Source organism: Periplaneta americana, chromosome 14 (genome assembly GCF_040183065.1).
Source record: "Periplaneta americana isolate PAMFEO1 chromosome 14, P.americana_PAMFEO1_priV1, whole genome shotgun sequence".
Lineage (NCBI taxonomy): Eukaryota > Metazoa > Arthropoda > Insecta > Blattodea > Blattidae > Periplaneta > Periplaneta americana.
Window position 1 is genome coordinate 71,560,161 of NC_091130.1, and position 9,419 is coordinate 71,569,579.

The following is a 9,419-nucleotide window of genomic DNA, read 5'->3' on the forward strand; positions in this document are numbered from 1 at the left end:
CTTTTGTCAGCGTCCGTGTTTCCGATCCATAAAGTAATTCTGATAGCGCCATTGATTAAAAAAATTTAAGTTTACTTTCTTTCGTTGCTTTGTTTCTTAGAGTTCTCTTTTTGGTTCCGCATATCCACTGATATTTCCTGTAGTTTTTCTTCCACGTCAATACTTTTTGGTAAACTGTTTTACATTCTAAATATACCTGTTTAAAGCTAATCACTTGATCATTGAAGTTCGAGTCTATAACTATTTTTGAGCTTTCATTCTGGGTCCTAACAAAGGTCATTGCTTTTATTTTAGTATTTGATATTTTAAATTATAGTCCGTTTTTATTTTATGTAATTTGTAAGCAGCAATTTGAAGGTATTCTGAATTTGCTAGCACAACTTGATCATCCGCAAAAAGTAATAAGTTCAGAAATATTCCGTTAATAATAGTAACATGAGTTAAAATACTCAGCCATATATCTATCAATGGCATTGTTTAGATATACTCGTATATTGAACAGTTGGGCGACAATGAGCACCTTTGTCTTACATTCCCATTAATTTCAGAAATTTGTTTCTCTGATCCATTTTTTTTATCAATACGTATTTTGTTATTGTGGTATAAATTACGTATTACCACAGTCTAGTATATACATTCACGAAGCCTGAGTTGTTGAGGGTACTAGGAACAATAGACTGTGTCGGTACTATTTAGCATTGTTTGTAATGAGGCGATAGTAGCGATCCTAGTGGTTAGCAACTATCTATGGATGCATATTTTCTACGTATTGTGCTTCGTGACTGTATACACTAGACTGTGATATTACTCTGATTAGTTGAGAAGAGTAGCCTTTCTTGAATAGCGTTTCACACAGTTTTCTTCTATTCACTTTATCGAAAATCTTCTCAAAATCAATTAATAATATGAGGCGCTGGGTGCAATAAGTCTACATATGTTGTAATTCCGGCGATTTCATTTGCATAATCTTCTATGTCTTCTGTATCGACTGTAAAAGTTGTATTTCATTTCGTTGACCCTAAATGGCAGGAGAGTTCATTATGTGAAGTGCTGTGCTAAAGCGAAACGTTCAGAATTCGCAATACAAAAATATGTTACACTCATGTTTTATACATCAGTGTTTTGGCAGTATCATATACTTACATTACCGATTTCCAGCCATTCAATTTTTCAGGACATAATATACCACCAAAGGAAGAAGTTAATCTAAAAAATCCTCCTTGCACTGGCTTAAAATTATTAAAGAAAAATGATATTTCATTATTGAAATTCTTAAAACCAGAAAAAGCATGTTCTCTTCAAAATACTTTGGATTCAGAACCAGTGCTGGATGAAAATCATCCTGAAAGTGAAGTCAGTGATCATAAATAAGAATATTTGACACTATAATAGAGAAGTTTTCATCTGTAGCAGAATTTCAGAATTGATTTTCTTATATTTCCATAAAAAATGTAAGCTTACCGGCTAAAAATTCTTATCGTATATTATTTTGATTAGCTGAAGCATTAATGTACTATTATTTATTATTATTCCTTCAGTAAAGTTCATGTGTGTTAGTGAAATAACACTTTTATACCGGTTTTAATACCTAGGTACTCTAATTTAAGAGATCTCAGACTTTCTATGCAATAACTTATTTCATACTTTATTTCCAAATAATTAACAATGGGTTGTGTTTAACTGATAATGAATTTGAATAATTTACAGTCTAAAATATTATACAAAACAAATGATGCGACTGTATGTACTATTAAAATTTCTACAATGTTCTAAAACTTTGACGTTTTTCTCAAGACATTGGTTTTCAACTTAAGCTGCTATTGGACCCAGCGCCTCATATATGGGTTTCGAGATTATGTCCACTTTTTTCCACTGTCTGATATATAGTGACAACAAAGTCAGTCGTTGAGCTTCATTTTCTAAATCCTGTTATAGCAAATTAACTTTCGGTAATTACATTTTCCTCAGTAAGCTTTGAGACTTTTACCGAGTTTGATATTGTTAGATTTTGGATCATATTTGTAGAAACATCCAATGTTTCGGAACTGCATATCAGCTACATCGTGAGAGAAAGGGGGACTTCTCTTTTGGACCCGTTATCAAGAGTTATTATTTAGAGTTTGTCGATTTATATGCCTAACTTCAAAATAGTAGATATTCCCGCATCTATTACATGGTGAAAAACCAACAACAACGTTTGTCGATATAACACTAGGATTTGTTTTCTCTCTTTCTGCCAGTAGTAGTAGTAGTAGTAGTAGTAGTAGTAGTAGTAGTAGTAGTAAGTAGTAAGTAGTAGTAGTAGTAGTAGTAGTAAGTAGTAAGTAGTAGTAGTAGTAGTAGAAGTAAGTAGTAGTAGAAGTAAGTAGTTAGTAGTAGTAGTAGTAGTAGTAGTAGTAAGTAGTAAGTAGTAGTAGTAGTAGTAGTAAGTAGTAAGTAGTAGTAGTAGTAGTAGTAGTAGTAGTAAGTAGTAAGTAGTAGTAGTAGTAGAAGTAAGTAGTAGTAGAAGTAAGTAGTTAGTAGTAGTAGTAGTAGTAGTAGTAGTAAGTAGTAAGTAGTAGTAGTAGTAGTAGTAAGTAGTAAGTAGTAGTAGTAGTAGAAGTAAGTAGTAGTAGAAGTAAGTAGTTAGTAGTAGTAGTAGTAGTTAGTACTAGGTAGTAGTAGTAGTAGTAGTAGTAGTAGTAGTAGTAGTAGTAGTAGTAGTAGTTAGTACTAGTTAGTAGGTAGTAAAAAACGCTTTCAACTGCAGTTTATTCACAGTCGAAATTCAATGTGATCGAGAAGTGCCCAACAAATTTGGCTTGGAGCTCTCTATATCGGAGAGGGTTCATGGCTTTTTTACGTGTGTTAAATCTACGACATGGTACCAATAGCTTTTCTTCTTTCCTTGAGGAAGATGTGTTAATTTTATCGTCTATTAAAATCCATTACACTGGGAAGGTTTTGAGCTCCCAAATCTCCATCCAACGGCTAACATACTGTTCTCCAACCAGGAGATTAACCGTGAAAGGAATGTGCTTATATTGCGTCATCTATTGGAGCGAAATAGATAGATAATATTGCCGTTATCACGTCAGTTTAAAAAACATGCGCTCTCCTGCATATGTTATTTCCTGTATGGAGGGATTAAAAGACCAGGAGATTAACTGTGATCTAATTTTGTAACTAGGGTAGTATAAATGTGTGTATCAGTGTTATCGTTTGTGCTTTGAGAGTTAGCCATGGAGATGCGTGTACCCACGTATGTGACCTTATGACATCTTATGACATTAACATTCATTCATAGCATCACCCCGCTGCGTCTCATTCCCCTGAGACTTTCTCCTGGTTAGAGTACAGTAGTAAGTAGTATACCACCATGAGCATCCCTTTCTGATGGTCTGGCAGTGCTTGAATCAGTTTCTTAGTTTGGGCACTTTTAAGGTGATATTACTTGCATTGAATGTTAGAAGTAAGAAGTTGACTGGCTAAAGAATTAAGGAATTCAGATTTAAAAGGAAACATCTAGTTCACTTTGGGGTACGAAGTTAAGAGTATTCCGACATTTTAAAGCGACTCTTCAATCGTTTAATGTTAAGTCGGACTTAAAATGTGTGGCACATTGTAGAATCCGAACATTGAGTTATATGAAAAGGAAAAGCAAAGCTATTCCAATGTAGATTCTAAAGGTTCCATCTCACAAGACAATCGGCACTGAGTAACAGTAGGGATATCAGTCCTATGCTGTCCGTCTTTGCCTGATAGGAGCTATGCCTGGTATCAGTGAATCACAGAGCCATAATGCGGCCGGAAGCATTGGATCAATGAAGTAATCCATAACCCCATCTAGAATCGAGTCCGAGACCTTCCAACTTGCAGCGTATTGCCTTAACTGCAATGCTACCGCGCGTCCCCCATTGAGTTGGAAAAAGAGGATTATGAAGTGCATGTGATTGAAACATCTCTGCTTTCAAGTGGTTGACATTAAATTTGCAACGCCACAAATTAATTCGCATTTTCTTAGGTAATTAAAAATAAAGAAGAAAAGACAGGCATTTAAATATATGTATAAGTCATTCGCTATCTCGTAAAATCAAATGCATGCGTGCGCCGTAACTTAAAATAAAAACCTTATGGAGGGGGTAAGTGAGCTACCTAGATGCAAACAGAAGCGTAGCGAGGGAGGGAAGCTTCTTAGTCCATTTTCTGCTTCCCCTCAGGCACAGGTAGGTTTCAAGAGATAACGAATGGCCTATAGGTTAACTATTGAAGCCTCATTTAGACTTAGGACTGTGATTCGGAAACATACAGAGGAATGTATTCATTTGGAAGCAAGGAACAAAATAGGTAAAAATATAAGAATCCAACCCCTAATAGTAACAGCAGAGACGCTATTCTTAAACAACGCTATGGTCTGCTGTCTTCAATATTTTCAATAAATAACTAAATGGAGAAAAATATTCTTAAGTCAATTCTTTAAATGATTCATTCTTAATTAACAACACTTCCAATAGTCGTACAACAGATGTGATAAAATGTTCAAATGTCTTAAAATGAACTAACAATTTTTAATTATGTAAGTTCTTACTGTGTTAAATATCAAAACTAGTTACAAAGGTATAGCACTCTTTTAAGTTTTAAATTTAACACAGTACATAATTAAAAGCTGTTTGTTAATTTTAACAAGTTTTAAAGTCTTATCGCATTTCTTTAATGTAACATTCACTCCGTAAATTATCATATCGACAACACAATTTGTGCGCTTCCACGAGCTACCAATTGAATAGGTTTACCCTACGAATTTATCTGAAGAGTTTCCAGTTTGAGGTACATTTCATTGTATTATTATATAGGCCCTACATATTTGCCATGCTTATACATCTTCCTGTGCTCGGTTTTTTCTCTACTCTTCTTTGTGTTTCCAGTCTCGTACTTACGATCATGTCTGTTGTATTTCTTCACCAATTTTCTCCTATCATGAAACCCGTAGGCCTACTGTAGTCATCCCCACCCATTCCAATATCTGGCTCGGTAGTTTGTCGTCCTCTATCCTCCAAACATTGCCAAACTAATTGAATTATTTACTATGGATATAATTATTTATAGAATATTAATAAAAATTACTATACTTTATCTTCTCTCTGGAATATTAAAGAAAGATTCCTTTGTACTACAGGGTTGTTTCCGATCTCTGATAACGAATTTGAATGACATCATGTGCGTCAGGAGTCACACGACAGCTGAACTGTGGCGCGAGGTGACAGAATTCCAAAGAAAATCGAGCCTTTTGGGAGGGGTACATTACGATTTTTTCCAATGCCAAGTACATTTAAGTGAAAATAAAAGAAGCATGCAATAAACGAGGTTTCGTTATTTCCAAGAAAGGCATCTTCTGTGTACTTAATAAGATTGGTAAACCTCGAATGGAATTAATTTGTGTCATTTCTTGGAGTGCGGCGACTTGTGATAGGAGGGGGGTGGATTTGCTTGTTTTTCCACTCTGAAATTAATCCCATCCGAGTTTTGCCAGTCTTATTAGGTACACACAAGATGCCTTTCTTGGAAATAACGAAACCACGTTTTTTTTGCAGGCTCCTATGATTTTCATGTAACTGTACTTGACATCGGAAAGAGTTGTTATGTATCCCTCCCAAAAAAGCTCGATTTTCTTGGGCATTGCTACTGTGATACACTGTGCACTCTGATTGAAATCACTCACTACTGGTCTGTCACCTCTCGCCGCAATTCAGCTGTTGGTGTGATTCCTGACGCACATGACGTCATTCAAATTAGTTATCATAGATCGGAAAAAACCCTGTATTGTGAAAACGAAAGTATATGTTTTTATTTTAATGCACAATAAATAATTACATTTACGTATATTTGTAAATTAGGGTTCATAAATCGTTCTATTCACTTCCAGTAGGCCTACGTATAATGTCTTATCCTACACTATACATCTGTTCTGTATTATTCTATTCGCATCCACCATTGATACACATTGATTGGCGTTTACTTCCAGCATACTCTCTTGCCGTATTCTATACACATCTATTCTGTATTACAGTATCTATCCTCTTTTTTCATTTATTCATATATTATTTTCTTATTGTTCGTTTACATTTCTTGTTTCTTTGCTTATACTCACGTTATCCCGCATTCTGATGACAATCGTTGGTCACTTAAGTAGATGTACTCATTTGTAACGGCCCGATCGACCAGGTAACCTTTCTGAAATGTTGATTACTAAATAAAGTCCCAATAGTGATCCAAAGTTTCCTCTTCTTTTTTGTTCACTTGGAGACAAAGGTAGAACAAACATGGCGAACATTGTGAAATATTCAGTCACTAGCAATAAAATTTAAAAATTCCAAACGGTGCCTGGTACAAGCTTTTTGGATATCCTAGATGTAGCTAATACATCCAACGGTTCGGAGCTACGTTTTGGTTCCATCATCATAGAAGATATGGAGTGAGGAAATGAGAATCCTATCTCTTAGGTGCATTACTAAGAGATACTGTTCAATCTTGGTAAAGGATCCAACAGAGAGGTTTCCTTGTCCTACTTTTCATATCTTCTTTGATGATGGACCCGACATGTAGCTCCGAAACGTTGGATGTTTTACATCTAGTACACGGTGCAAATATCCAAAAATCTTGCACCCTTTCATCACCGTTAAAGTCTTTTCTGAATAGTTATTTTAAAAAATGTGTATATAATAGGCAATATTATAAACGAATTGAATTGTAAACAAAGAGGAGAAAAAGAAAAAGAATAAAATTGGCAGAAAGTATGTGCGTAATCGCCTAGTTTACGTACACCATTCATAATTCCAATTCTATTTTATAGGTATTTACTACAGTTCCGTACCGACAAAATAAATGACGCAATGACTAAAATTAACGACGACCTCGACTCAATTTGAACAAGGACACGAAAATTTCAATCTAAATCACAGACAATACTTGTGGGTCATCCACGTTTGTTAAACACTGTTAACATACCAAAGTTTCCTCCCATTAAATAAACGGCACCGAAATTTCGTTCTTAGAAAAAAAAAGTATACATAATATGGATCAAAGTTTAAATTTGAACATTGAGATTGCAGAAATTTGCAAGAAAATACTCTAATTAATCGACTCGTTTTGGCGATTGAAGAATTTTCTACTCTCTGCCCTTTAAAATATTTTAGTACAAACACTCATGATGCTCACTTCGATTACTGTGATATTGTGTTCATTGACCCAAACGTTACTTTGGCACAGGGACTTTAGATACTGTACATAATATGTGCGTCCGTTTTGTCTGCAATATTCGCTGGGCTGATCATGTGACACCATCCCTCGAAATGTTTTCTTGTTTCCGTGTAATATCGTAGAAAAATCCACTATCTTTCTCTTCTCTTTCATAAAATACATTTCTGCACTCCTGTCTACCTCGCGTCTCGATTTCACAATTTATCCACCCACCATAATCTAGACACACGATCACATACTCAATATTATCCATACCCTCTCACCGAACATCCTCATACATCTTCTTTCACTGTGGCTGTTTCTCGAGTTTGGAATTCGCTACCGAGTAATGTCAGAGACGTCCGATCACCATATAAATTTTAGAATAAACTAATGAAGCATTATTTTATCAATTAATTCTCGTTACCAATAGTAGTTGTTTCAATTTTTTCCATTTTTAATGCTTATGCTAATGCATAATTATAATAACAGGATAAATATTAGAATTACCCCATAATACTGTTGTTACTATTATTATTAACAACATTATTATTACTTATATCAATGTTTATTAAGCAGGAAGCTATTACGTGAAAGCCAGATTTGCATACTCTTCATTATTGTTTTCACTAACACAATGTATTTAAATTTTATTAGTTAATTTCACTCCTATTATTCACTATTATTACTCACTCTCATATTATTGTAGTACGTTATAGTTATTATTATTATTATTATTATTATTATTATTATTATTATTATTATTATTATTATTATTATTATTATTATTTAAGGCTATTGTTCTACGGGTATTCAATTAGAGTCTGGCTGGCGTAAGAGAAGGCATGCTGGCCTTAGCTTTGCCAGATTAAATAAATAAATTATTATTATTATTATTATTATTATTATTATTATTATTATTATTATTACTACTACTATTACTACTACTACTACTACATCGTATGGGGGTTCCTTTACAGTTTGTTGCGGTGCGAGGAAACCTGTACTTTACTGTGAGCATACGTTTGAAGTTTTCTATTCGTTTCTCACAGGCGATAATGATTGCCGTTCAGGTCCATAACCATACCACAAGCAATGTCGTAATACTACCTCGCGCACAGTGTTCTTTGTCATGGTTATTTTCCGTCTTTTGTATAAGTCTCAAAGACAGCTTAATTCTGCGTATCTGTAAAATGTTCCCTGAACCTACTTGCATTCGATAAGGAGAACATCTGAAACTGGTGTACGTAAACTAGACAATTATTAGTATTTCTGTTTTAGCGACCAACCATTTTAGTGCTTAAATAAATTAATATTTCGACAGCTTTCCTACATAAAAGTTCGATGTTCTTAATCTTACGGAGTAAAAATAGTTCGTAAACGAAACAGCAACGGACTTGATTTAGATGTGGATGTTAAAAGGTTTTATCACTTGTGCTGTATGTAGGACACAGTGTCTACTCACCTGCGTGTGTTCGAGAGTGGTATCAGTCGTCAGCTCTTCGTTACCAACATCGGGGAGAGTTTATGAACTCAAGAACTGCGTGCGGGCAGTGCACGACTCCAGTCCACACTGCGCGAACAACGCCGACTGCTGAAGCATCGGACGCGAGCGAGCGCACACGAATAAGTGGGCAAGGACACTCTCACCCGCATCCTTCACAGCTCGCCACCCAGAGTCACGGGTTTGATCTCCGTGCTGGACATCTCGATAGCGCGCGTCCAAGACCTACAATACTTCGTTCCCAAGTGCAGGAATTCGCCACCTGCCAAAACAAACAAACAAACGAACAAGGTCACGCTATTAATCGATCATAGCATTCTAATCCACATGATGGCGGGGGAGACAGACGATCGTGACGTGAGTGGCACGCAGCCATTGTGTAATGCTTCCTGTTGAAGATAATAAAATCATGTTACTCATAAAAAGGAAGGGAAATCTGTTTCATAAACATTGACACTTCCTCATACGTTTGACGCACTTTACAATTCCCTTCTCTTAACACGTGACGAACGATATCCCCATTTGTAATCTATTTTCTTGAGCCATCAATTAAAACTCTCTTCATATTTCTTTTCACACAGATTATAAGATATGCTGGGTTTCCAAACCCCGGAACAAAAGTAGGCAGATGGCAAATGTATAGATGCATCTATTGTAAACATATTCTTGAGTTTCATTCAACAGATTACAAATGTTCGAT

General features: G+C 35.3%; 1 protein-coding gene across 1 annotated transcript in view; it reads right to left on the minus strand.

Moving 5' to 3' along the window:
- Positions 1–8,982, minus strand: part of LOC138713444 (choline transporter-like protein 1) — a 73,750-nt gene extending 64,768 nt beyond the window's left edge. Inside the window, exon 1 of the mRNA XM_069845553.1 lies at positions 8,681–8,982. The gene's annotated coding sequence lies outside the window, so the exon portion shown is untranslated. The remainder of the gene's footprint in view (positions 1–8,680) is intronic.
- Positions 8,983–9,419: the final 437 nt, after the last annotated feature.